This window comes from Cryptomeria japonica, unplaced genomic scaffold (genome assembly GCF_030272615.1).
Source record: "Cryptomeria japonica unplaced genomic scaffold, Sugi_1.0 HiC_scaffold_128, whole genome shotgun sequence".
Classification (NCBI taxonomy): domain Eukaryota; kingdom Viridiplantae; phylum Streptophyta; class Pinopsida; order Cupressales; family Cupressaceae; genus Cryptomeria; species Cryptomeria japonica.
In genome coordinates this window covers 251,035-277,491 of record NW_026728950.1, presented here as the reverse complement: position 1 = coordinate 277,491, position 26,457 = coordinate 251,035, and the positions used below count along the sequence as shown (strand labels likewise).

Genomic DNA, 26,457 nt, shown 5'->3' with positions numbered 1-26,457 from the left:
CGCTCACCTGTCCCGGGCGTCTGGTGCGGAACCTTAGAGTAAGAAACATCACCGTGCACCTTGGCCAACGTGCGCGACTCGACCGAGCGCGCACTGGCCGAGGTGCACACCGATTTCACCTGGGTGCGCGCGCAGCACCTCGGGCGCACCGGGGTGCGCGCACAACGCCCGGGTTGCACCGTGGCCTGTGTGCTCGGGGCGCCTCGGGTGCGCGCTCGGTGTCGCCCCCGCGCGCGCGGTAGTGCGGGCAGCGCACCCCGGCCCGGCCCGGCCCCGACGAGAACGCAAACGGGCAAAAGGTTTATTCAAATAGCATTGCGACGCCCGGCGAAAAACTAAAAAAGGGTGCAACACCGGGACTTCCCGGGAGGTCACCCATCCCAGTACTACTCCGGCCCAAGCGCGCTTAACTGCGGAGTTCTGATGGGATCCGGTGCACTAACGCTGGTATGATCGCACCCGTTATGAGCTTGTCGCAGTGTGTACTTAGCAAACCGCGACCCACGTGCGAATCCACCCCGGCCACCCACCCCCGTCGAGGTGCACACCCTCCCTCGCGAAGTGCGCCCCGTTCGCCAAGTGTGAGCCCTGCCCGGGTGCGCGCACCTTGCTAGGGCGTCGGGTGTGCACCCGGCCCGGCCTACGTGCGTGCACCTGGAGGGGGCGTCGTGTGCGTGCAGTGTCCCGTCTGCAACGCGGTGCCCACACACCACCTCGGGCGCAACGACCTGCGCTCACATGTGGGCCGAGTGCACCTTGGTGCATGTTCGGGGCGCCTCGGGTGCACGCTCGATCTTGCCCCGGTGCACCAAGGCGCTCGGTTTGCCCCGGGTGCGCACTTGGTGCAAGGTGGGCACCCAAAATAGGGATCAAGCACCAAAACACAAGTTTCGGGATGCAAAATGGGACCCAAGGACCACAAATGCGTTCCAAGACCCATGATGGGTCCACGAGAACAAAAATGTGTTCCGAGACTTAATAAACAAATATTGGGTTTTAGGAGAAGAAACATGCTCTGATGCCCAAAACGAGAATCGACCCCGAAAAGGCCACAGGCCAAAAGTGGGATGCGAGACAAAAAAAAATGGGACCCGAGGACCAAAATTGGGTTCCCAGGTCGAAGACAGGGCAACCGGACAAGAAACGACCTCTAAGGCTCGAAATGAGTCCCGACGACTAAAACTTGACAAGAAGCACCCATCAGGCACCCAACTCGACACCCATGGGATGCCGACCCACCCGGGCTTCCACCTAGCACACCTTGGCACCCACCCACCCTCGCACCCAACCTCGCACCCAACTTAGCACCTTTGAACCCACATTGGCACTCACCCTGACCCTGGCACCTTGGAACCCACATTGGCACTCACCTTGACCCTGGCACCCACCTTTGCACTCACCTTGGGACCCACCCTGGCTCCCACCTCGGCACCCACCCAGACACCCACCTTGGTTCCTTGGCACCCACCTTGGATCCTTGGCACCCACCCCGACACCCACCTTGGCACGCAACTTGGCTACTTGCCACCCACCTTGGCTCCTTGACGCCCACCCCGACAACCACCCCGTGACCTACCCTGGCTAGGGTTGGTGCACACCCACCCTGGTGCCCACCTTGGCACCCACCCTATGACCCACCTTGGCACGCACCTTAGTACCCACCCCGTTACCCACCCTAGGACCCACCCCGTGACCCACCTTGGCCAGGGTGGGTGCCTTGGTGCGCACAACTTGCCTGGGCTGCACACCAGGGCGGGCTCAAGATGGCACCCGCGTTCCGTTTTTTTCACTATCTTTCAAAACGGAAATTTTAAAATCTCATTTTTTTCTTTTTTTTGCCTTTTCTGGAAATTAGTGAAGGCAGCGCATCAAAGGTGCGCAATGCTGGTGCGAACCCGGGAGCGCTCCGATGTGTGCTCCAAGGTGCGGCGTGCACGAAGTCCGAGCCCGGTTTGCCCCGGGTGCGCACCTCGCGTGCACCTTCGCCGGGGTGAGCACCTTGGCTGGGTTGCGCGCCCTGGTGCGTACCAAGGAGCGCTCTGAAGTGTGCTCCAAGGTGCGGCGTGCACGAAGTCGGAGCCCGGTTTGCCCCGGGTGTGCACCTCGGGTGCGCACCTCGCGTGCACCTTCGCTGCGGTGGGCACCTTGGCTGGGTTGCGCGCCTTGGTGGGCACCATGCAGTGCACGAAGTCGGAGCCCGGTTTGCCCCGGGCGCGCACCTCCGCCAGGGTGGGCACCTTGGTGCGCACAACTTGCCTGGGCTGCGCATCAGGAAGGGCTCAAGATGGCACCCGCGTTCCGTTTTTTTCACTATCTTTCAGAACGGAAATTTTAAAATATCGTTTTTTTTTGCCTTTTCTGGAAATTAGTGAAGGCAGCGCATCAAAGGTGCGCAACGCTGGTGCGAACCTGGGAGCGCTCCGATGTGTGCTCCAAGGTGCGGCGTGCACGAAGTCGGAGCCCGGTTTGCCTCGGGTGCGCCCTGGTGGGCACCATGGTGCGCACCAAGGAGCGCTCCGAAGTGTGCTCCAAGGTGCGGCCTGCACGAAGTCGGAGCCCGGTTTGCCCCGGGTGTGCACCTCGGGTGGGCACCTTGGTGCGCATGCCTTGCCTGGGCTGCGCACCAGGGCGGGCTCAAGATGGCACCCGCGTTCCTTTTTTTTCACTATCTTTCAAAACGGAAATTTTAAAATCTCATTTTTTTTTGCCTTTTTCTGGAAATTAGTGAAGGCAGCGCATCAAAGGTGCGCACCTCGCTGCCCACCACGGTGCGCAACGCCGGTGGGCACCCGGGAGTGCTTCGAAGTGTGCTCCAAGGTGCTGCGTGCACGTTGTCGGAGCCCGGTTTGCCCCGGGTGCGCACCTCGCGTGCACCTTCGTCGGGGTGGGCACCTTGGCTTGGTTTGCCCCGGCTGCGCTCCGAAGCGGGGTTATTGGAGCGCCGCCTCTTTTTTTGTCGGAGCGTTTGGTGGGGTTTCTCGCATTGGCTCTTCCGAGGCCCGGTTGCCACCCTGGCGCGCACGAAGTCGGAAGTAGGGTTAATTGCCCGGGTGCGCACCTTTGCCAGGGTGGCACCTTACCTGGGCTGCGCACCAGGGCGGGCTCAAGATGGCACGCGCGTTCCGTTTTTTTCACTATCTTTCAAAACGGAAATTTTAAAATCTCCTTTTTTTTTTGCCTTTTCTGGAAATTAGTGAAGGCAGCGCATCAAAGGTGCGCACCTCGCTGCCCACCTTGGTGTGCTCTGAGGTGCGCACCCGGGAGCGCTACGAAGTGTGCTCCAAGGTGCGGCGTGCACGTTGTCGGAGCCCGGTTTGCCCCGGGTGCGCACCTCGCCTGCACCTTGGCCGGGGTGGGCACCTTGGCTGGGTTTGCCCAGGGTGCGCTCCGAAGCGGGGTTACTGGAGCGCCCCCTCTTTTTTTGTCAGAGAGTTTGGTGGGGTTTCTCGCATTGGCTCTTCCCAGGCCCGGTTGTTGGGTGCGCTCCCACCCTGGCGCGCGCGAAGTTGGAAGTTGGGTTAATTGCCCGGGCGCGCACCTTCGCCAGGGTGGGCACCTTGGTGCGCAAACCTTGGCTGGGCTGCGCACCAGGGCGGGCTCAAGATGGCACCAGCATTCCCTTTTTCTCACTATCTTTCAAAACGGAAATTTTAAAATCTCGTTTTTTTTTTGCCTTTTATGGAAATTAGTGAAGGCATCGCATCAAAGGTGCGCACCTCGCTGCCCACCTTGGTGTGCTCCGAGGTGCCCACCACGGTGCGCAACGCCGGTGCGAACCCGGGAGCGCCCCGATGTGTGCTCCAAGGTGCGGCGTGCACGAAGTCGGACCCCGGTTTGCCCCGGGTGCGCACCTCGCGTGCACCTTGGTGCGCACACCTTGGCTGGGTTGCGCGGCCTGGTGGGCACCATGGTGCGCACCAAGGAGCGCTCCGAAGTGTGCTCCAAGGTGCGGCGTGCACGAAGTCGGAGCCCGGTTTGCCCCGGGTGCGCACCTTCGCCGCGGTGGGCACCATGGCGTGCACGAAGTCGGAGCCCGGTTTGCCCCGGGTGCGCACCTCGCGTGCACCTTCGCCGGGGTGGGCACCTCGGCTGGGTTGCGCGCCCTGGTGCGCACCAAGGAGCGCTCTGAAGTGTGCTCCAAGGTGCGGCGTGCACGAAGTCGGAGCCCGGTTTGCCCCGGGTGTGCACCTCGCGTGCACCTTCGCTGCGGTGGGCACCTTGGCTGGGTTGCGCGCCTTGGTGGGCACCATGCAGTGCACGAAGTCGGAGCCCGGTTTGCCCCGGGCGCGCACCTCCGCCAGGGTGGGCACCTTGGTGCGCACAACTTGCCTGGGCTGCGCACCAGGAAGGGCTCAAGATGGCACCCGCGTTCCGTTTTTTTCACTATCTTTCAGAACGGAAATTTTAAAATATCGTTTTTTTTTGCCTTTTCTGGAAATTAGTGAAGGCAGCGCATCAAAGGTGCGCAACGCTGGTGCGAACCTGGGAGCGCTCCGATGTGTGCTCCAAGGTGCGGCGTGCACGAAGTCGGACCCCGGTTTGCCCCGGGTGCGCACCTCGCGTGCACCTTGGTGCGCACACCTTGGCTGGGTTGCGCGCCCTGGTGGGCACCATGGTGCGCACCAAGGAGCGCTCCGAAGTGTGCTCCAAGGTGCGGCGTGCACGAAGTCGGAGCCCGGTTTGCCCCGGGTGCGCACCTCGCGTGCACCTTCGCCGCGGTGGGCACCATGGCGTGCACGAAGTCGGAGCCCGGTTTGCCCCGGGTGCGCACCTCGCGTGCACCTTCGCCGGGGTGGGCACCTTAGTGTGCAGACCTTGGCTGGGTTGCGCGCCCTGGTGGGCACCATGGTGCGCACCAAGGAGCGCTCCGAAGTGTGCTCCAAGGTGCGGCCTGCACGAAGTCGGAGCCCGGTTTGCCCCGGGTGTGCACCTCGGGTGGGCACCTTGGTGCGCATGCCTTGCCTGGGCTGCGCACCAGGGCGGGCTCAAGATGGCACCCGCGTTCCTTTTTTTTCACTATCTTTCAAAACGGAAATTTTAAAATCTCATTTTTTTTTGCCTTTTTCTGGAAATTAGTGAAGGCAGCGCATCAAAGGTGCGCACCTCGCTGCCCACCACGGTGCGCAACGCCGGTGGGCACCCGGGAGTGCTTCGAAGTGTGCTCCAAGGTGCTGCGTGCACGTTGTCGGAGCCCGGTTTGCCCCGGGTGCGCACCTCGCGTGCACCTTCGTCGGGGTGGGCACCTTGGCTGGGTTTGCCCCGGCTGCGCTCCGAAGCGGGGTTATTGGAGCGCCGCCTCTTTTTTTGTCGGAGCGTTTGGTGGGGTTTCTCGCATTGGCTCTTCCGAGGCCCGGTTGCCACCCTGGCGCGCACGAAGTCGGAAGTAGGGTTAATTGCCCGGGTGCGCACCTTTGCCAGGGTGGGCACCTTACCTGGGCTGCGCACCAGGGCGGGCTCAAGATGGCACGCGCGTTCCGTTTTTTTCACTATCTTTCAAAACGGAAATTTTAAAATCTCCTTTTTTTTTTGCCTTTTCTGGAAATTAGTGAAGGCAGCGCATCAAAGGTGCGCACCTCGCTGCCCACCTTGGTGTGCTCTGAGGTGCGCACCCGGGAGCGCTACGAAGTGTGCTCCAAGGTGCGGCGTGCACGTTGTCGGAGCCCGGTTTGCCCCGGGTGCGCACCTCGCCTGCACCTTGGCCGGGGTGGGCACCTTGGCTGGGTTTGCCCAGGGTGCGCTCCGAAGCGGGGTTACTGGAGCGCCCCCTCTTTTTTTGTCAGAGCGTTTGGTGGGGTTTCTCGCATTGGCTCTTCCCAGGCCCGGTTGTTGGGTGCGCTCCCACCCTGGCGCGCGCGAAGTTGGAAGTTGGGTTAATTGCCCGGGCGCGCACCTTCGCCAGGGTGGGCACCTTGGTGCGCACACCTTGGCTGGGCTGCGCACCAGGGCGGGCTCAAGATGGCACCAGCATTCCCTTTTTCTCACTATCTTTCAAAACGGAAATTTTAAAATCTCGTTTTTTTTTTGCCTTTTATGGAAATTAGTGAAGGCATCGCATCAAAGGTGCGCACCTCGCTGCCCACCTTGGTGTGCTCCGAGGTGCCCACCACGGTGCGCAACGCCGGTGCGAACCCGGGAGCGCCCCGATGTGTGCTCCAAGGTGCGGCGTGCACGAAGTCGGACCCCGGTTTGCCCCGGGTGCGCACCTCGCGTGCACCTTGGTGCGCACACCTTGGCTGGGTTGCGCGGCCTGGTGGGCACCATGGTGCGCACCAAGGAGCGCTCCGAAGTGTGCTCCAAGGTGCGGCGTGCACGAAGTCGGAGCCCGGTTTGCCCCGGGTACGCACCTCGCGTGCACCTTCGCCGGGGTGGGCACCTCGGCTGGGTTGCGCGCCCTGGTGCGCACCAAGGAGCGCTCCGAAGTGTGCTCCAAGGTGCGGCGTGCACGAAGTCGGAGCCCGGTTTGCCCCGGGTGCGCACCTTCGCCGCGGTGCGCACCATGGCGTGCACGAAGTCGGAGCCCGGTTTGCCCCGGGTGCGCACCTCGCGTGCACCTTCGGCGGGGTTGCGCGCCCTGGTGGGCACCATGGTGCGCACCAAGGAGCGCTCCGAAGTGTGCTCCAAGGTGCGGCGTGCACGAAGTCGGAGCCCGGTTTGCCCCGGGTGCGCACCTCGCGTGCACCTTCGGCGGGGTTGCGCGCCCTGGTGGGCACCATGGTGCGCACCAAGGAGCGCTCCGAAGTGTGCTCCAAGGTGCGGCGTGCACGAAGTCGGAGCCCGGTTTGCCCCGGGTGCGCACCTCGCGTGCACCTTCGCCGCGGTGGGCACCATGGCGTGCACGAAGTCGGAGCCCGGTTTGCCCCGGGTGCGCACCTCGCGTGCACCTTCGCCGGGGTGGGCACCTCGGCTGGGTTGCGCGCCCTGGTGCGCACCAAGGAGCGCTCCGAAGTGTGCTCCAAGGTGCGGCGTGCACGAAGTCGGAGCCCGGTTTGCCCCGGGTGCGCACCTCGCGTGCACCTTCGCCAGGGTGGGCACCTCGGTGCGCACACCTTCTCAATGTTTTCTTGCCTTTTCTGGAAATTGGTGAAGGCAGCGCATCAAAGGTGCGCACCTCGGTGTGCTCCGAGGTGCGAACCCGAGAGCGCTCCGAGGTGCCCACGAAGTCGAAAGTCGGGTTAATTGCATTGTTTTCCCCGGGTGCGCTCCGAGGTGCGCAACATCGGCGCGCACCAAGGAGGGCTCCGAAGTGTGCTCCAAGGTGCGCACGATGGCGTGCACCTCTGGTGCGCACGATTCGGAGCTCGGTTTGACCGGGGTGCGCACACCTTGGCTGGGTTGCGCACCTTTTGTGCGCTCCAAGGTGCGCACGAAGTCGGAGCTCGGTTTGCCCCGGGTGCGCACCTTCGCCAGGGTGCGCACCTTGATGCGCACGCCTTGGCTGGGCTGCGCACCTTGGTGGGCGCCATGGTGCGCACCTTTCGTGCGCTCCAAGGTGCGCACGAAGTCGGAGCTCGGTTTGCCCCGGGTGCGCACCTTGGTGGGCGCCATGGTGCACTCCGAGGTGCCCAAGATTGGTGCGCACCAAGGAGCGCTCCGAAGTGCGCTCCAAGGTGCGCGCGAAGTCGAAAGTTGGGTTAATTGTCCGGTTTGCCTCGGGTGCGCACCTTGCGTGCACCTTCGCCAGGGTGGGCGCCTTGGTGCGCACACCTTGGCTGGGCTGCGCACACCTTGGCACCCGCGTTTCCTTCATTTTAAATTTTTTTTTTTTACAATCTCTCAAGTGGGAAATTCTATAATCTCAACTTTTTTTGCCTTTTCAGGAAACTTTTGAATGGAGCGCATCATTGGTGCGCTCCGAAGTGTGCTCCAAAGCTCTCTCCAGCTGCGTGCACCTGCCCCGGCCGCGCACCCGGCCCCGCCCAGCTTCGCTCACCTGTCCCGGGCGTCTGGTGCGGAACCTTAGAGTAAGAAACATCACCGTGCACCTTGGCCAACGTGCGCGACTCGACCGAGCGCGCACTGGCCGAGGTGCACACCGATTTCACCTGGGTGCGCGCGCAGCACCTCGGGCGCACCGGGGTGCGCGCACAACGCCCGGGTTGCACCGTGGCCTGTGTGCTCGGGGCGCCTCGGGTGCGCGCTCGGTGTCGCCCCCGCGCGCGCGGTAGTGCGGGCAGCGCACCCCGGCCCGGCCCGGCCCCGACGAGAACGCAAACGGGCAAAAGGTTTATTCAAATAGCATTGCGACGCCCGGCGAAAAACTAAAAAAGGGTGCAACACCGGGACTTCCCGGGAGGTCACCCATCCCAGTACTACTCCGGCCCAAGCGCGCTTAACTGCGGAGTTCTGATGGGATCCGGTGCACTAACGCTGGTATGATCGCACCCGTTATGAGCTTGTCGCAGTGTGTACTTAGCAAACCGCGACCCACGTGCGAATCCACCCCGGCCACCCACCCCCGTCGAGGTGCACACCCTCCCTCGCGAAGTGCGCCCCGTTCGCCAAGTGTGAGCCCTGCCCGGGTGCGCGCACCTTGCTAGGGCGTCGGGTGTGCACCCGGCCCGGCCTACGTGCGTGCACCTGGAGGGGGCGTCGTGTGCGTGCAGTGTCCCGTCTGCAACGCGGTGCCCACACACCACCTCGGGCGCAACGACCTGCGCTCACATGTGGGCCGAGTGCACCTTGGTGCATGTTCGGGGCGCCTCGGGTGCACGCTCGATCTTGCCCCGGTGCACCAAGGCGCTCGGTTTGCCCCGGGTGCGCACTTGGTGCAAGGTGGGCACCCAAAATAGGGATCAAGCACCAAAACACAAGTTTCGGGATGCAAAATGGGACCCAAGGACCACAAATGCGTTCCAAGACCCATGATGGGTCCACGAGAACAAAAATGTGTTCCGAGACTTAATAAACAAATATTGGGTTTTAGGAGAAGAAACATGCTCTGATGCCCAAAACGAGAATCGACCCCGAAAAGGCCACAGGCCAAAAGTGGGATGCGAGACAAAAAAAAATGGGACCCGAGGACCAAAATTGGGTTCCCAGGTCGAAGACAGGGCAACCGGACAAGAAACGACCTCTAAGGCTCGAAATGAGTCCCGACGACTAAAACTTGACAAGAAGCACCCATCAGGCACCCAACTCGACACCCATGGGATGCCGACCCACCCGGGCTTCCACCTAGCACACCTTGGCACCCACCCACCCTCGCACCCAACCTCGCACCCAACTTAGCACCTTTGAACCCACATTGGCACTCACCCTGACCCTGGCACCTTGGAACCCACATTGGCACTCACCTTGACCCTGGCACCCACCTTTGCACTCACCTTGGGACCCACCCTGGCTCCCACCTCGGCACCCACCCAGACACCCACCTTGGTTCCTTGGCACCCACCTTGGATCCTTGGCACCCACCCCGACACCCACCTTGGCACGCAACTTGGCTACTTGCCACCCACCTTGGCTCCTTGACGCCCACCCCGACAACCACCCCGTGACCTACCCTGGCTAGGGTTGGTGCACACCCACCCTGGTGCCCACCTTGGCACCCACCCTATGACCCACCTTGGCACGCACCTTAGTACCCACCCCGTTACCCACCCTAGGACCCACCCCGTGACCCACCTTGGCCAGGGTGGGTGCCTTGGTGCGCACAACTTGCCTGGGCTGCACACCAGGGCGGGCTCAAGATGGCACCCGCGTTCCGTTTTTTTCACTATCTTTCAAAACGGAAATTTTAAAATCTCATTTTTTTCTTTTTTTTGCCTTTTCTGGAAATTAGTGAAGGCAGCGCATCAAAGGTGCGCAATGCTGGTGCGAACCCGGGAGCGCTCCGATGTGTGCTCCAAGGTGCGGCGTGCACGAAGTCCGAGCCCGGTTTGCCCCGGGTGCGCACCTCGCGTGCACCTTCGCCGGGGTGAGCACCTTGGCTGGGTTGCGCGCCCTGGTGCGTACCAAGGAGCGCTCTGAAGTGTGCTCCAAGGTGCGGCGTGCACGAAGTCGGAGCCCGGTTTGCCCCGGGTGTGCACCTCGGGTGCGCACCTCGCGTGCACCTTCGCTGCGGTGGGCACCTTGGCTGGGTTGCGCGCCTTGGTGGGCACCATGCAGTGCACGAAGTCGGAGCCCGGTTTGCCCCGGGCGCGCACCTCCGCCAGGGTGGGCACCTTGGTGCGCACAACTTGCCTGGGCTGCGCATCAGGAAGGGCTCAAGATGGCACCCGCGTTCCGTTTTTTTCACTATCTTTCAGAACGGAAATTTTAAAATATCGTTTTTTTTTGCCTTTTCTGGAAATTAGTGAAGGCAGCGCATCAAAGGTGCGCAACGCTGGTGCGAACCTGGGAGCGCTCCGATGTGTGCTCCAAGGTGCGGCGTGCACGAAGTCGGAGCCCGGTTTGCCTCGGGTGCGCCCTGGTGGGCACCATGGTGCGCACCAAGGAGCGCTCCGAAGTGTGCTCCAAGGTGCGGCCTGCACGAAGTCGGAGCCCGGTTTGCCCCGGGTGTGCACCTCGGGTGGGCACCTTGGTGCGCATGCCTTGCCTGGGCTGCGCACCAGGGCGGGCTCAAGATGGCACCCGCGTTCCTTTTTTTTCACTATCTTTCAAAACGGAAATTTTAAAATCTCATTTTTTTTTGCCTTTTTCTGGAAATTAGTGAAGGCAGCGCATCAAAGGTGCGCACCTCGCTGCCCACCACGGTGCGCAACGCCGGTGGGCACCCGGGAGTGCTTCGAAGTGTGCTCCAAGGTGCTGCGTGCACGTTGTCGGAGCCCGGTTTGCCCCGGGTGCGCACCTCGCGAGCACCTTCGTCGGGGTGGGCACCTTGGCTTGGTTTGCCCCGGCTGCGCTCCGAAGCGGGGTTATTGGAGCGCCGCCTCTTTTTTTGTCGGAGCGTTTGGTGGGGTTTCTCGCATTGGCTCTTCCGAGGCCCGGTTGCCACCCTGGCGCGCACGAAGTCGGAAGTAGGGTTAATTGCCCGGGTGCGCACCTTTGCCAGGGTGGCACCTTACCTGGGCTGCGCACCAGGGCGGGCTCAAGATGGCACGCGCGTTCCGTTTTTTTCACTATCTTTCAAAACGGAAATTTTAAAATCTCCTTTTTTTTTTGCCTTTTCTGGAAATTAGTGAAGGCAGCGCATCAAAGGTGCGCACCTCGCTGCCCACCTTGGTGTGCTCTGAGGTGCGCACCCGGGAGCGCTACGAAGTGTGCTCCAAGGTGCGGCGTGCACGTTGTCGGAGCCCGGTTTGCCCCGGGTGCGCACCTCGCCTGCACCTTGGCCGGGGTGGGCACCTTGGCTGGGTTTGCCCAGGGTGCGCTCCGAAGCGGGGTTACTGGAGCGCCCCCTCTTTTTTTGTCAGAGAGTTTGGTGGGGTTTCTCGCATTGGCTCTTCCCAGGCCCGGTTGTTGGGTGCGCTCCCACCCTGGCGCGCGCGAAGTTGGAAGTTGGGTTAATTGCCCGGGCGCGCACCTTCGCCAGGGTGGGCACCTTGGTGCGCAAACCTTGGCTGGGCTGCGCACCAGGGCGGGCTCAAGATGGCACCAGCATTCCCTTTTTCTCACTATCTTTCAAAACGGAAATTTTAAAATCTCGTTTTTTTTTTGCCTTTTATGGAAATTAGTGAAGGCATCGCATCAAAGGTGCGCACCTCGCTGCCCACCTTGGTGTGCTCCGAGGTGCCCACCACGGTGCGCAACGCCGGTGCGAACCCGGGAGCGCCCCGATGTGTGCTCCAAGGTGCGGCGTGCACGAAGTCGGACCCCGGTTTGCCCCGGGTGCGCACCTCGCGTGCACCTTGGTGCGCACACCTTGGCTGGGTTGCGCGGCCTGGTGGGCACCATGGTGCGCACCAAGGAGCGCTCCGAAGTGTGCTCCAAGGTGCGGCGTGCACGAAGTCGGAGCCCGGTTTGCCCCGGGTGCGCACCTTCGCCGCGGTGGGCACCATGGCGTGCACGAAGTCGGAGCCCGGTTTGCCCCGGGTGCGCACCTCGCGTGCACCTTCGCCGGGGTGGGCACCTCGGCTGGGTTGCGCGCCCTGGTGCGCACCAAGGAGCGCTCTGAAGTGTGCTCCAAGGTGCGGCGTGCACGAAGTCGGAGCCCGGTTTGCCCCGGGTGTGCACCTCGCGTGCACCTTCGCTGCGGTGGGCACCTTGGCTGGGTTGCGCGCCTTGGTGGGCACCATGCAGTGCACGAAGTCGGAGCCCGGTTTGCCCCGGGCGCGCACCTCCGCCAGGGTGGGCACCTTGGTGCGCACAACTTGCCTGGGCTGCGCACCAGGAAGGGCTCAAGATGGCACCCGCGTTCCGTTTTTTTCACTATCTTTCAGAACGGAAATTTTAAAATATCGTTTTTTTTTGCCTTTTCTGGAAATTAGTGAAGGCAGCGCATCAAAGGTGCGCAACGCTGGTGCGAACCTGGGAGCGCTCCGATGTGTGCTCCAAGGTGCGGCGTGCACGAAGTCGGACCCCGGTTTGCCCCGGGTGCGCACCTCGCGTGCACCTTGGTGCGCACACCTTGGCTGGGTTGTGCGCCCTGGTGGGCACCATGGTGCGCACCAAGGAGCGCTCCGAAGTGTGCTCCAAGGTGCGGCGTGCACGAAGTCGGAGCCCGGTTTGCCCCGGGTGCGCACCTCGCGTGCACCTTCGCCGCGGTGGGCACCATGGCGTGCACGAAGTCGGAGCCCGGTTTGCCCCGGGTGCGCACCTCGCGTGCACCTTCGCCGGGGTGGGCACCTTAGTGTGCAGACCTTGGCTGGGTTGCGCGCCCTGGTGGGCACCATGGTGCGCACCAAGGAGCGCTCCGAAGTGTGCTCCAAGGTGCGGCCTGCACGAAGTCGGAGCCCGGTTTGCCCCGGGTGTGCACCTCGGGTGGGCACCTTGGTGCGCATGCCTTGCCTGGGCTGCGCACCAGGGCGGGCTCAAGATGGCACCCGCGTTCCTTTTTTTTCACTATCTTTCAAAACGGAAATTTTAAAATCTCATTTTTTTTTGCCTTTTTCTGGAAATTAGTGAAGGCAGCGCATCAAAGGTGCGCACCTCGCTGCCCACCACGGTGCGCAACGCCGGTGGGCACCCGGGAGTGCTTCGAAGTGTGCTCCAAGGTGCTGCGTGCACGTTGTCGGAGCCCGGTTTGCCCCGGGTGCGCACCTCGCGTGCACCTTCGTCGGGGTGGGCACCTTGGCTGGGTTTGCCCCGGCTGCGCTCCGAAGCGGGGTTATTGGAGCGCCGCCTCTTTTTTTGTCGGAGCGTTTGGTGGGGTTTCTCGCATTGGCTCTTCCGAGGCCCGGTTGCCACCCTGGCGCGCACGAAGTCGGAAGTAGGGTTAATTGCCCGGGTGCGCACCTTTGCCAGGGTGGGCACCTTACCTGGGCTGCGCACCAGGGCGGGCTCAAGATGGCACGCGCGTTCCGTTTTTTTCACTATCTTTCAAAACGGAAATTTTAAAATCTCCTTTTTTTTTTGCCTTTTCTGGAAATTAGTGAAGGCAGCGCATCAAAGGTGCGCACCTCGCTGCCCACCTTGGTGTGCTCTGAGGTGCGCACCCGGGAGCGCTACGAAGTGTGCTCCAAGGTGCGGCGTGCACGTTGTCGGAGCCCGGTTTGCCCCGGGTGCGCACCTCGCCTGCACCTTGGCCGGGGTGGGCACCTTGGCTGGGTTTGCCCAGGGTGCGCTCCGAAGCGGGGTTACTGGAGCGCCCCCTCTTTTTTTGTCAGAGCGTTTGGTGGGGTTTCTCGCATTGGCTCTTCCCAGGCCCGGTTGTTGGGTGCGCTCCCACCCTGGCGCGCGCGAAGTTGGAAGTTGGGTTAATTGCCCGGGCGCGCACCTTCGCCAGGGTGGGCACCTTGGTGCGCACACCTTGGCTGGGCTGCGCACCAGGGCGGGCTCAAGATGGCACCAGCATTCCCTTTTTCTCACTATCTTTCAAAACGGAAATTTTAAAATCTCGTTTTTTTTTTGCCTTTTATGGAAATTAGTGAAGGCATCGCATCAAAGGTGCGCACCTCGCTGCCCACCTTGGTGTGCTCCGAGGTGCCCACCACGGTGCGCAACGCCGGTGCGAACCCGGGAGCGCCCCGATGTGTGCTCCAAGGTGCGGCGTGCACGAAGTCGGACCCCGGTTTGCCCCGGGTGCGCACCTCGCGTGCACCTTGGTGCGCACACCTTGGCTGGGTTGCGCGGCCTGGTGGGCACCATGGTGCGCACCAAGGAGCGCTCCGAAGTGTGCTCCAAGGTGCGGCGTGCACGAAGTCGGAGCCCGGTTTGCCCCGGGTACGCACCTCGCGTGCACCTTCGCCGGGGTGGGCACCTCGGCTGGGTTGCGCGCCCTGGTGCGCACCAAGGAGCGCTCCGAAGTGTGCTCCAAGGTGCGGCGTGCACGAAGTCGGAGCCCGGTTTGCCCCGGGTGCGCACCTTCGCCGCGGTGCGCACCATGGCGTGCACGAAGTCGGAGCCCGGTTTGCCCCGGGTGCGCACCTCGCGTGCACCTTCGGCGGGGTTGCGCGCCCTGGTGGGCACCATGGTGCGCACCAAGGAGCGCTCCGAAGTGTGCTCCAAGGTGCGGCGTGCACGAAGTCGGAGCCCGGTTTGCCCCGGGTGCGCACCTCGCGTGCACCTTCGGCGGGGTTGCGCGCCCTGGTGGGCACCATGGTGCGCACCAAGGAGCGCTCCGAAGTGTGCTCCAAGGTGCGGCGTGCACGAAGTCGGAGCCCGGTTTGCCCCGGGTGCGCACCTCGCGTGCACCTTCGCCGCGGTGGGCACCATGGCGTGCACGAAGTCGGAGCCCGGTTTGCCCCGGGTGCGCACCTCGCGTGCACCTTCGCCGAGGTGGGCACCTCGGCTGGGTTGCGCGCCCTGGTGCGCACCAAGGAGCGCTCCGAAGTGTGCTCCAAGGTGCGGCGTGCACGAAGTCGGAGCCCGGTTTGCCCCGGGTGCGCACCTCGCGTGCACCTTCGCCAGGGTGGGCACCTCGGTGCGCACACCTTCTCAATGTTTTCTTGCCTTTTCTGGAAATTGGTGAAGGCAGCGCATCAAAGGTGCGCACCTCGGTGTGCTCCGAGGTGCGAACCCGAGAGCGCTCCGAGGTGCCCACGAAGTCGAAAGTCGGGTTAATTGCATTGTTTTCCCCGGGTGCGCTCCGAGGTGCGCAACATCGGCGCGCACCAAGGAGGGCTCCGAAGTGTGCTCCAAGGTGCGCACGATGGCGTGCACCTCTGGTGCGCACGATTCGGAGCTCGGTTTGACCGGGGTGCGCACACCTTGGCTGGGTTGCGCACCTTTTGTGCGCTCCAAGGTGCGCACGAAGTCGGAGCTCGGTTTGCCCCGGGTGCGCACCTTCGCCAGGGTGCGCACCTTGATGCGCACGCCTTGGCTGGGCTGCGCACCTTGGTGGGCGCCATGGTGCGCACCTTTCGTGCGCTCCAAGGTGCGCACGAAGTCGGAGCTCGGTTTGCCCCGGGTGCGCACCTTGGTGGGCGCCATGGTGCACTCCGAGGTGCCCAAGATTGGTGCGCACCAAGGAGCGCTCCGAAGTGCGCTCCAAGGTGCGCGCGAAGTCGAAAGTTGGGTTAATTGTCCGGTTTGCCTCGGGTGCGCACCTTGCGTGCACCTTCGCCAGGGTGGGCGCCTTGGTGCGCACACCTTGGCTGGGCTGCGCACACCTTGGCACCCGCGTTTCCTTCATTTTAAATTTTTTTTTTTTACAATCTCTCAAGTGGGAAATTCTATAATCTCAACTTTTTTTGCCTTTTCAGGAAACTTTTGAATGGAGCGCATCATTGGTGCGCTCCGAAGTGTGCTCCAAAGCTCTCTCCAGCTGCGTGCACCTGCCCCGGCCGCGCACCCGGCCCCGCCCAGCTTCGCTCACCTGTCCCGGGCGTCTGGTGCGGAACCTTAGAGTAAGAAACATCACCGTGCACCTTGGCCAACGTGCGCGACTCGACCGAGCGCGCACTGGCCGAGGTGCACACCGATTTCACCTGGGTGCGCGCGCAGCACCTCGGGCGCACCGGGGTGCGCGCACAACGCCCGGGTTGCACCGTGGCCTGTGTGCTCGGGGCGCCTCGGGTGCGCGCTCGGTGTCGCCCCCGCGCGCGCGGTAGTGCGGGCAGCGCACCCCGGCCCGGCCCGGCCCCGACGAGAACGCAAACGGGCAAAAGGTTTATTCAAATAGCATTGCGACGCCCGGCGAAAAACTAAAAAAGGGTGCAACACCGGGACTTCCCGGGAGGTCACCCATCCCAGTACTACTCCGGCCCAAGCGCGCTTAACTGCGGAGTTCTGATGGGATCCGGTGCACTAACGCTGGTATGATCGCACCCGTTATGAGCTTGTCGCAGTGTGTACTTAGCAAACCGCGACCCACGTGCGAATCCACCCCGGCCACCCACCCCCGTCGAGGTGCACACCCTCCCTCGCGAAGTGCGCCCCGTTCGCCAAGTGTGAGCCCTGCCCGGGTGCGCGCACCTTGCTAGGGCGTCGGGTGTGCACCCGGCCCGGCCTACGTGCGTGCACCTGGAGGGGGCGTCGTGTGCGTGCAGTGTCCCGTCTGCAACGCGGTGCCCACACACCACCTCGGGCGCAACGACCTGCGCTCACATGTGGGCCGAGTGCACCTTGGTGCATGTTCGGGGCGCCTCGGGTGCACGCTCGATCTTGCCCCGGTGCACCAAGGCGCTCGGTTTGCCCCGGGTGCGCACTTGGTGCAAGGTGGGCACCCAAAATAGGGATCAAGCACCAAAACACAAGTTTCGGGATGCAAAATGGGACCCAAGGACCACAAATGCGTTCCAAGACCCATGATGGGTCCACGAGAACAAAAATGTGTTCCGAGACTTAATAAACAAATATTGGGTTTTAGGAGAAGAAACATGCTCTGATGCCCAAAACGAGAATCGACCCCGAAAAGGCCACAGGCCAAAAGTGGGATGCGAGACAAAAAAAAATGGGACCCGAGGACCAAAATTGGGTTCCCAGGTCGAAGACAGGGCAACCGGACAAGAAACGACCTCTAAGGCTCGAAATGAGTCCCGACGACTAAAACTTGACAAGAAGCACCCATCAGGCACCCAACTCGACACCCATGGGATGCCGACCCACCCGGGCTTCCACCTAGCACACCTTGGCACCCACCCACCCTCGCACCCAACCTCGCACCCAACTTAGCACCTTTGAACCCACATTGGCACTCACCCTGACCCTGGCACCTTGGAACCCACATTGGCACTCACCTTGACCCTGGCACCCACCTTTGCACTCACCTTGGGACCCACCCTGGCTCCCACCTCGGCACCCACCCAGACACCCACCTTGGTTCCTTGGCACCCACCTTGGATCCTTGGCACCCACCCCGACACCCACCTTGGCACGCAACTTGGCTACTTGCCACCCACCTTGGCTCCTTGACGCCCACCCCGACAACCACCCCGTGACCTACCCTGGCTAGGGTTGGTGCACACCCACCCTGGTGCCCACCTTGGCACCCACCCTATGACCCACCTTGGCACGCACCTTAGTACCCACCCCGTTACCCACCCTAGGACCCACCCCGTGACCCACCTTGGCCAGGGTGGGTGCCTTGGTGCGCACAACTTGCCTGGGCTGCACACCAGGGCGGGCTCAAGATGGCACCCGCGTTCCGTTTTTTTCACTATCTTTCAAAACGGAAATTTTAAAATCTCATTTTTTTCTTTTTTTTGCCTTTTCTGGAAATTAGTGAAGGCAGCGCATCAAAGGTGCGCAATGCTGGTGCGAACCCGGGAGCGCTCCGATGTGTGCTCCAAGGTGCGGCGTGCACGAAGTCCGAGCCCGGTTTGCCCCGGGTGCGCACCTCGCGTGCACCTTCGCCGGGGTGAGCACCTTGGCTGGGTTGCGCGCCCTGGTGCGTACCAAGGAGCGCTCTGAAGTGTGCTCCAAGGTGCGGCGTGCACGAAGTCGGAGCCCGGTTTGCCCCGGGTGTGCACCTCGGGTGCGCACCTCGCGTGCACCTTCGCTGCGGTGGGCACCTTGGCTGGGTTGCGCGCCTTGGTGGGCACCATGCAGTGCACGAAGTCGGAGCCCGGTTTGCCCCGGGCGCGCACCTCCGCCAGGGTGGGCACCTTGGTGCGCACAACTTGCCTGGGCTGCGCATCAGGAAGGGCTCAAGATGGCACCCGCGTTCCGTTTTTTTCACTATCTTTCAGAACGGAAATTTTAAAATATCGTTTTTTTTTGCCTTTTCTGGAAATTAGTGAAGGCAGCGCATCAAAGGTGCGCAACGCTGGTGCGAACCTGGGAGCGCTCCGATGTGTGCTCCAAGGTGCGGCGTGCACGAAGTCGGAGCCCGGTTTGCCTCGGGTGCGCCCTGGTGGGCACCATGGTGCGCACCAAGGAGCGCTCCGAAGTGTGCTCCAAGGTGCGGCCTGCACGAAGTCGGAGCCCGGTTTGCCCCGGGTGTGCACCTCGGGTGGGCACCTTGGTGCGCATGCCTTGCCTGGGCTGCGCACCAGGGCGGGCTCAAGATGGCACCCGCGTTCCTTTTTTTTCACTATCTTTCAAAACGGAAATTTTAAAATCTCATTTTTTTTTGCCTTTTTCTGGAAATTAGTGAAGGCAGCGCATCAAAGGTGCGCACCTCGCTGCCCACCACGGTGCGCAACGCCGGTGGGCACCCGGGAGTGCTTCGAAGTGTGCTCCAAGGTGCTGCGTGCACGTTGTCGGAGCCCGGTTTGCCCCGGGTGCGCACCTCGCGTGCACCTTCGTCGGGGTGGGCACCTTGGCTTGGTTTGCCCCGGCTGCGCTCCGAAGCGGGGTTATTGGAGCGCCGCCTCTTTTTTTGTCGGAGCGTTTGGTGGGGTTTCTCGCATTGGCTCTTCCGAGGCCCGGTTGCCACCCTGGCGCGCACGAAGTCGGAAGTAGGGTTAATTGCCCGGGTGCGCACCTTTGCCAGGGTGGCACCTTACCTGGGCTGCGCACCAGGGCGGGCTCAAGATGGCACGCGCGTTCCGTTTTTTTCACTATCTTTCAAAACGGAAATTTTAAAATCTCCTTTTTTTTTTGCCTTTTCTGGAAATTAGTGAAGGCAGCGCATCAAAGGTGCGCACCTCGCTGCCCACCTTGGTGTGCTCTGAGGTGCGCACCCGGGAGCGCTACGAAGTGTGCTCCAAGGTGCGGCGTGCACGTTGTCGGAGCCCGGTTTGCCCCGGGTGCGCACCTCGCCTGCACCTTGGCCGGGGTGGGCACCTTGGCTGGGTTTGCCCAGGGTGCGCTCCGAAGCGGGGTTACTGGAGCGCCCCCTCTTTTTTTGTCAGAGAGTTTGGTGGGGTTTCTCGCATTGGCTCTTCCCAGGCCCGGTTGTTGGGTGCGCTCCCACCCTGGCGCGCGCGAAGTTGGAAGTTGGGTTAATTGCCCGGGCGCGCACCTTCGCCAGGGTGGGCACCTTGGTGCGCAAACCTTGGCTGGGCTGCGCACCAGGGCGGGCTCAAGATGGCACCAGCATTCCCTTTTTCTCACTATCTTTCAAAACGGAAATTTTAAAATCTCGTTTTTTTTTTGCCTTTTATGGAAATTAGTGAAGGCATCGCATCAAAGGTGCGCACCTCGCTGCCCACCTTGGTGTGCTCCGAGGTGCCCACCACGGTGCGCAACGCCGGTGCGAACCCGGGAGCGCCCCGATGTGTGCTCCAAGGTGCGGCGTGCACGAAGTCGGACCCCGGTTTGCCCCGGGTGCGCACCTCGCGTGCACCTTGGTGCGCACACCTTGGCTGGGTTGCGCGGCCTGGTGGGCACCATGGTGCGCACCAAGGAGCGCTCCGAAGTGTGCTCCAAGGTGCGGCGTGCACGAAGTCGGAGCCCGGTTTGCCCCGGGTGCGCACCTTCGCCGCGGTGGGCACCATGGCGTGCACGAAGTCGGAGCCCGGTTTGCCCCGGGTGCGCACCTCGCGTGCACCTTCGCCGGGGTGGGCACCTCGGCTGGGTTGCGCGCCCTGGTGCGCACCAAGGAGCGCTCTGAAGTGTGCTCCAAGGTGCGGCGTGCACGAAGTCGGAGCCCGGTTTGCCCCGGGTGTGCACCTCGCGTGCACCTTCGCTGCGGTGGGCACCTTGGCTGGGTTGCGCGCCTTGGTGGGCACCATGCAGTGCACGAAGTCGGAGCCCGGTTTGCCCCGGGCGCGCACCTCCGCCAGGGTGGGCACCTTGGTGCGCACAACTTGCCTGGGCTGCGCACCAGGAAGGGCTCAAGATGGCACCCGCGTTCCGTTTTTTTCACTATCTTTCAGAACGGAAATTTTAAAATATCGTTTTTTTTTGCCTTTTCTGGAAATTAGTGAAGGCAGCGCATCAAAGGTGCGCAACGTTGGTGCGAACCTGGGAGCGCTCCGATGTGTGCTCCAAGGTGCGGCGTGCACGAAGTCGGACCCCGGTTTGCCCCGGGTGCGCACCTCGCGTGCACCTTGGTGCGCACACCTTGGCTGGGTTGCGCGCCCTGGTGGGCACCATGGTGCGCACCAAGGAGCGCTCCGAAGTGTGCTCCAAGGTGCGGCGTGCACGAAGTCGGAGCCCGGTTTGCCCCGGGTGCGCACCTCGCGTGCACCTTCGCCGCGGTGGGCACCATGGCGTGCACGAAGTCGGAGCCCGGTTTGCCCCGGGTGCGCACCTCGCGTGCACCTTCGCCGGGGTGGGCACCTTAGTGTGCAGACCTTGGCTGGGTTGCGCGCCCTGGTGGGCACCATGGTGCGCACCAAGGAGCGCTCCGAAGTGTGCTCCAAGGTGCGGCCTGCACGAAGTCGGAGCCCGGTTTGCCCCGGGTGTGCACCTCGGGTGGGCACCTTGGTGCGCATGCCTTGCCTGGGCTGCGCACCAGGGCGGGCTCAAGATGGCACCCGCGTTCCTTTTTTTTCACTATCTTTCAAAACGGAAATTTTAAAATCTCATTTTTTTTTGCCTTTTTCTGGAAATTAGTGAAGGCAGCGCATCAAAGGTGCGCACCTCGCTGCCCACCACGGTGCGCAACGCCGGTGGGCACCCGGGAGTGCTTCGAAGTGTGCTCCAAGGTGCTGCGTGCACGTTGTCGGAGCCCGGTTTGCCCCGGGTGCGCACCTCGCGTGCACCTTCGTCGGGGTGGGCACCTTGGCTGGGTTTGCCCCGGCTGCGCTCCGAAGCGGGGTTATTGGAGCGCCGCCTCTTTTTTTGTCGGAGCGTTTGGTGGGGTTTCTCGCATTGGCTCTTCCGAGGCCCGGTTGCCACCCTGGCGCGCACGAAGTCGGAAGTAGGGTTAATTGCCCGGGTGCGCACCTTTGCCAGGGTGGGCACCTTACCTGGGCTGCGCACCAGGGCGGGCTCAAGATGGCACGCGCGTTCCGTTTTTTTCACTATCTTTCAAAACGGAAATTTTAAAATCTCCTTTTTTTTTTGCCTTTTCTGGAAATTAGTGAAGGCAGCGCATCAAAGGTGCGCACCTCGCTGCCCACCTTGGTGTGCTCTGAGGTGCGCACCCGGGAGCGCTACGAAGTGTGCTCCAAGGTGCGGCGTGCACGTTGTCGGAGCCCGGTTTGCCCCGGGTGCGCACCTCGCCTGCACCTTGGCCGGGGTGGGCACCTTGGCTGGGTTTGCCCAGGGTGCGCTCCGAAGCGGGGTTACTGGAGCGCCCCCTCTTTTTTTGTCAGAGCGTTTGGTGGGGTTTCTCGCATTGGCTCTTCCCAGGCCCGGTTGTTGGGTGCGCTCCCACCCTGGCGCGCGCGAAGTTGGAAGTTGGGTTAATTGCCCGGGCGCGCACCTTCGCCAGGGTGGGCACCTTGGTGCGCACACCTTGGCTGGGCTGCGCACCAGGGCGGGCTCAAGATGGCACCAGCATTCCCTTTTTCTCACTATCTTTCAAAACGGAAATTTTAAAATCTCGTTTTTTTTTTGCCTTTTATGGAAATTAGTGAAGGCATCGCATCAAAGGTGCGCACCTCGCTGCCCACCTTGGTGTGCTCCGAGGTGCCCACCACGGTGCGCAACGCCGGTGCGAACCCGGGAGCGCCCCGATGTGTGCTCCAAGGTGCGGCGTGCACGAAGTCGGACCCCGGTTTGCCCCGGGTGCGCACCTCGCGTGCACCTTGGTGCGCACACCTTGGCTGGGTTGCGCGGCCTGGTGGGCACCATGGTGCGCACCAAGGAGCGCTCCGAAGTGTGCTCCAAGGTGCGGCGTGCACGAAGTCGGAGCCCGGTTTGCCCCGGGTACGCACCTCGCGTGCACCTTCGCCGGGGTGGGCACCTCGGCTGGGTTGCGCGCCCTGGTGCGCACCAAGGAGCGCTCCGAAGTGTGCTCCAAGGTGCGGCGTGCACGAAGTCGGAGCCCGGTTTGCCCCGGGTGCGCACCTTCGCCGCGGTGCGCACCATGGCGTGCACGAAGTCGGAGCCCGGTTTGCCCCGGGTGCGCACCTCGCGTGCACCTTCGGCGGGGTTGCGCGCCCTGGTGGGCACCATGGTGCGCACCAAGGAGCGCTCCGAAGTGTGCTCCAAGGTGCGGCGTGCACGAAGTCGGAGCCCGGTTTGCCCCGGGTGCGCACCTCGCGTGCACCTTCGGCGGGGTTGCGCGCCCTGGTGGGCACCATGGTGCGCACCAAGGAGCGCTCCGAAGTGTGCTCCAAGGTGCGGCGTGCACGAAGTCGGAGCCCGGTTTTCCCCGGGTGCGCACCTCGCGTGCACCTTCGCCGCGGTGGGCACCATGGCGTGCACGAAGTCGGAGCCCGGTTTGCCCCGGGTGCGCACCTCGCGTGCACCTTCGCCGGGGTGGGCACCTCGGCTGGGTTGCGCGCCCTGGTGCGCACCAAGGAGCGCTCCGAAGTGTGCTCCAAGGTGCGGCGTGCACGAAGTCGGAGCCCGGTTTGCCCCGGGTGCGCACCTCGCGTGCACCTTCGCCAGGGTGGGCACCTCGGTGCGCACACCTTCTCAATGTTTTCTTGCCTTTTCTGGAAATTGGTGAAGGCAGCGCATCAAAGGTGCGCACCTCGGTGTGCTCCGAGGTGCGAACCCGAGAGCGCTCCGAGGTGCCCACGAAGTCGAAAGTCGGGTTAATTGCATTGTTTTCCCCGGGTGCGCTCCGAGGTGCGCAACATCGGCGCGCACCAAGGAGGGCTCCGAAGTGTGCTCCAAGGTGCGCACGATGGCGTGCACCTCTGGTGCGCACGATTCGGAGCTCGGTTTGACCGGGGTGCGCACACCTTGGCTGGGTTGCGCACCTTTTGTGCGCTCCAAGGTGCGCACGAAGTCGGAGCTCGGTTTGCCCCGGGTGCGCACCTTCGCCAGGGTGCGCACCTTGATGCGCACGCCTTGGCTGGGCTGCGCACCTTGGTGGGCGCCATGGTGCGCACCTTTCGTGCGCTCCAAGGTGCGCACGAAGTCGGAGCTCGGTTTGCCCCGGGTGCGCACCTTGGTGGGCGCCATGGTGCACTCCGAGGTGCCCAAGATTGGTGCGCACCAAGGAGCGCTCCGAAGTGCGCTCCAAGGTGCGCGCGAAGTCGAAAGTTGGGTTAATTGTCCGGTTTGCCTCGGGTGCGCACCTTGCGTGCACCTTCGCCAGGGTGGGCGCCTTGGTGCGCACACCTTGGCTGGGCTGCGCACACCTTGGCACCCGCGTTTCCTTCATTTTAAATTTTTTTTTTTTACAATCTCTCAAGTGGGAAATTCTATAATCTCAACTTTTTTTGCCTTTTCAGGAAACTTTTGAATGGAGCGCATCATTGGTGCGCTCCGAAGTGTGCTCCAAAGCTCTCTCCAGCTGCGTGCACCTGCCCCGGCCGCGCACCCGGCCCCGCCCAGCTTCGCTCACCTGTCCCGGGCGTCTGGTGCGGAACCTTAGAGTAAGAAACATCACCGTGCACCTTGGCCAACGTGCGCGACTCGACCGAGCGCGCACTGGCCGAGGTGCACACCGATTTCACCTGGGTGCGCGCGCAGCACCTCGGGCGCACCGGGGTGCGCGCACAACGCCCGGGTTGCACCGTGGCCTGTGTGCTCGGGGCGCCTCGGGTGCGCGCTCGGTGTCGCCCCCGCGCGCGCGGTAGTGCGGGCAGCGCACCCCGGCCCGGCCCGGCCCCGACGAGAACGCAAACGGGCAAAAGGTTTATTCAAATAGCATTGCGACGCCCGGCGAAAAACTAAAAAAGGGTGCAACACCGGGACTTCCCGGGAGGTCACCCATCCCAGTACTACTCCGGCCCAAGCGCGCTTAACTGCGGAGTTCTGATGGGATCCGGTGCACTAACGCTGGTATGATCGCACCCGTTATGAGCTTGTCGCAGTGTGTACTTAGCAAACCGCGACCCACGTGCGAATCCACCCCGGCCACCCACCCCCGTCGAGGTGCACACCCTCCCTCGCGAAGTGCGCCCCGTTCGCCAAGTGTGAGCCCTGCCCGGGTGCGCGCACCTTGCTAGGGCGTCGGGTGTGCACCCGGCCCGGCCTACGTGCGTGCACCTGGAGGGGGCGTCGTGTGCGTGCAGTGTCCCGTCTGCAACGCGGTGCCCACACACCACCTCGGGCGCAACGACCTGCGCTCACATGTGGGCCGAGTGCACCTTGGTGCATGTTCGGGGCGCCTCGGGTGCACGCTCGATCTTGCCCCGGTGCACCAAGGCGCTCGGTTTGCCCCGGGTGCGCACTTGGTGCAAGGTGGGCACCCAAAATAGGGATCAAGCACCAAAACACAAGTTTCGGGATGCAAAATGGGACCCAAGGACCACAAATGCGTTCCAAGACCCATGATGGGTCCACGAGAACAAAAATGTGTTCCGAGACTTAATAAACAAATATTGGGTTTTAGGAGAAGAAACATGCTCTGATGCCCAAAACGAGAATCGACCCCGAAAAGGCCACAGGCCAAAAGTGGGATGCGAGACAAAAAAAAATGGGACCCGAGGACCAAAATTGGGTTCCCAGGTCGAAGACAGGGCAACCGGACAAGAAACGACCTCTAAGGCTCGAAATGAGTCCCGACGACTAAAACTTGACAAGAAGCACCCATCAGGCACCCAACTCGACACCCATGGGATGCCGACCCACCCGGGCTTCCACCTAGCACACCTTGGCACCCACCCACCCTCGCACCCAACCTCGCACCCAACTTAGCACCTTTGAACCCACATTGGCACTCACCCTGACCCTGGCACCTTGGAACCCACATTGGCACTCACCTTGACCCTGGCACCCACCTTTGCACTCACCTTGGGACCCACCCTGGCTCCCACCTCGGCACCCACCCAGACACCCACCTTGGTTCCTTGGCACCCACCTTGGATCCTTGGCACCCACCCCGACACCCACCTTGGCACGCAACTTGGCTACTTGCCACCCACCTTGGCTCCTTGACGCCCACCCCGACAACCACCCCGTGACCTACCCTGGCTAGGGTTGGTGCACACCCACCCTGGTGCCCACCTTGGCACCCACCCTATGACCCACCTTGGCACGCACCTTAGTACCCACCCCGTTACCCACCCTAGGACCCACCCCGTGACCCACCTTGGCCAGGGTGGGTGCCTTGGTGCGCACAACTTGCCTGGGCTGCACACCAGGGCGGGCTCAAGATGGCACCCGCGTTCCGTTTTTTTCACTATCTTTCAAAACGGAAATTTTAAAATCTCATTTTTTTCTTTTTTTTGCCTTTTCTGGAAATTAGTGAAGGCAGCGCATCAAAGGTGCGCAATGCTGGTGCGAACCCGGGAGCGCTCCGATGTGTGCTCCAAGGTGCGGCGTGCACGAAGTCCGAGCCCGGTTTGCCCCGGGTGCGCACCTCGCGTGCACCTTCGCCGGGGTGAGCACCTTGGCTGGGTTGCGCGCCCTGGTGCGTACCAAGGAGCGCTCTGAAGTGTGCTCCAAGGTGCGGCGTGCACGAAGTCGGAGCCCGGTTTGCCCCGGGTGTGCACCTCGGGTGCGCACCTCGCGTGCACCTTCGCTGCGGTGGGCACCTTGGCTGGGTTGCGCGCCTTGGTGGGCACCATGCAGTGCACGAAGTCGGAGCCCGGTTTGCCCCGGGCGCGCACCTCCGCCAGGGTGGGCACCTTGGTGCGCACAACTTGCCTGGGCTGCGCATCAGGAAGGGCTCAAGATGGCACCCGCGTTCCGTTTTTTTCACTATCTTTCAGAACGGAAATTTTAAAATATCGTTTTTTTTTGCCTTTTCTGGAAATTAGTGAAGGCAGCGCATCAAAGGTGCGCAACGCTGGTGCGAACCTGGGAGCGCTCCGATGTGTGCTCCAAGGTGCGGCGTGCACGAAGTCGGAGCCCGGTTTGCCTCGGGTGCGCCCTGGTGGGCACCATGGTGCGCACCAAGGAGCGCTCCGAAGTGTGCTCCAAGGTGCGGCCTGCACGAAGTCGGAGCCCGGTTTGCCCCGGGTGTGCACCTCGGGTGGGCACCTTGGTGCGCATGCCTTGCCTGGGCTGCGCACCAGGGCGGGCTCAAGATGGCACCCGCGTTCCTTTTTTTTCACTATCTTTCAAAACGGAAATTTT

General features: G+C 62.7%; 4 non-coding genes across 4 annotated transcripts; all 4 read right to left on the bottom strand.

The window, feature by feature from the left end:
* Positions 1–342: 342 nt before the first annotated feature.
* Positions 343–461, bottom strand: LOC131866012 (5S ribosomal RNA). The gene has a single exon (XR_009364645.1). It is a non-coding gene; the product is annotated as a 5S ribosomal RNA (ribosomal RNA).
* A 7,804-nt stretch (positions 462–8,265) lies between these two features.
* Positions 8,266–8,384, bottom strand: LOC131866011 (5S ribosomal RNA). Its single transcript, XR_009364644.1, has one exon. It is a non-coding gene; the product is annotated as a 5S ribosomal RNA (ribosomal RNA).
* Positions 8,385–16,188: 7,804 nt separating this feature from the next.
* Positions 16,189–16,307, bottom strand: LOC131866010 (5S ribosomal RNA). The gene has a single exon (XR_009364643.1). It is a non-coding gene; the product is annotated as a 5S ribosomal RNA (ribosomal RNA).
* A 7,804-nt stretch (positions 16,308–24,111) lies between these two features.
* On the bottom strand, positions 24,112–24,230 carry LOC131866009 (5S ribosomal RNA). Its single transcript, XR_009364642.1, has one exon. It is a non-coding gene; the product is annotated as a 5S ribosomal RNA (ribosomal RNA).
* Positions 24,231–26,457: the final 2,227 nt, after the last annotated feature.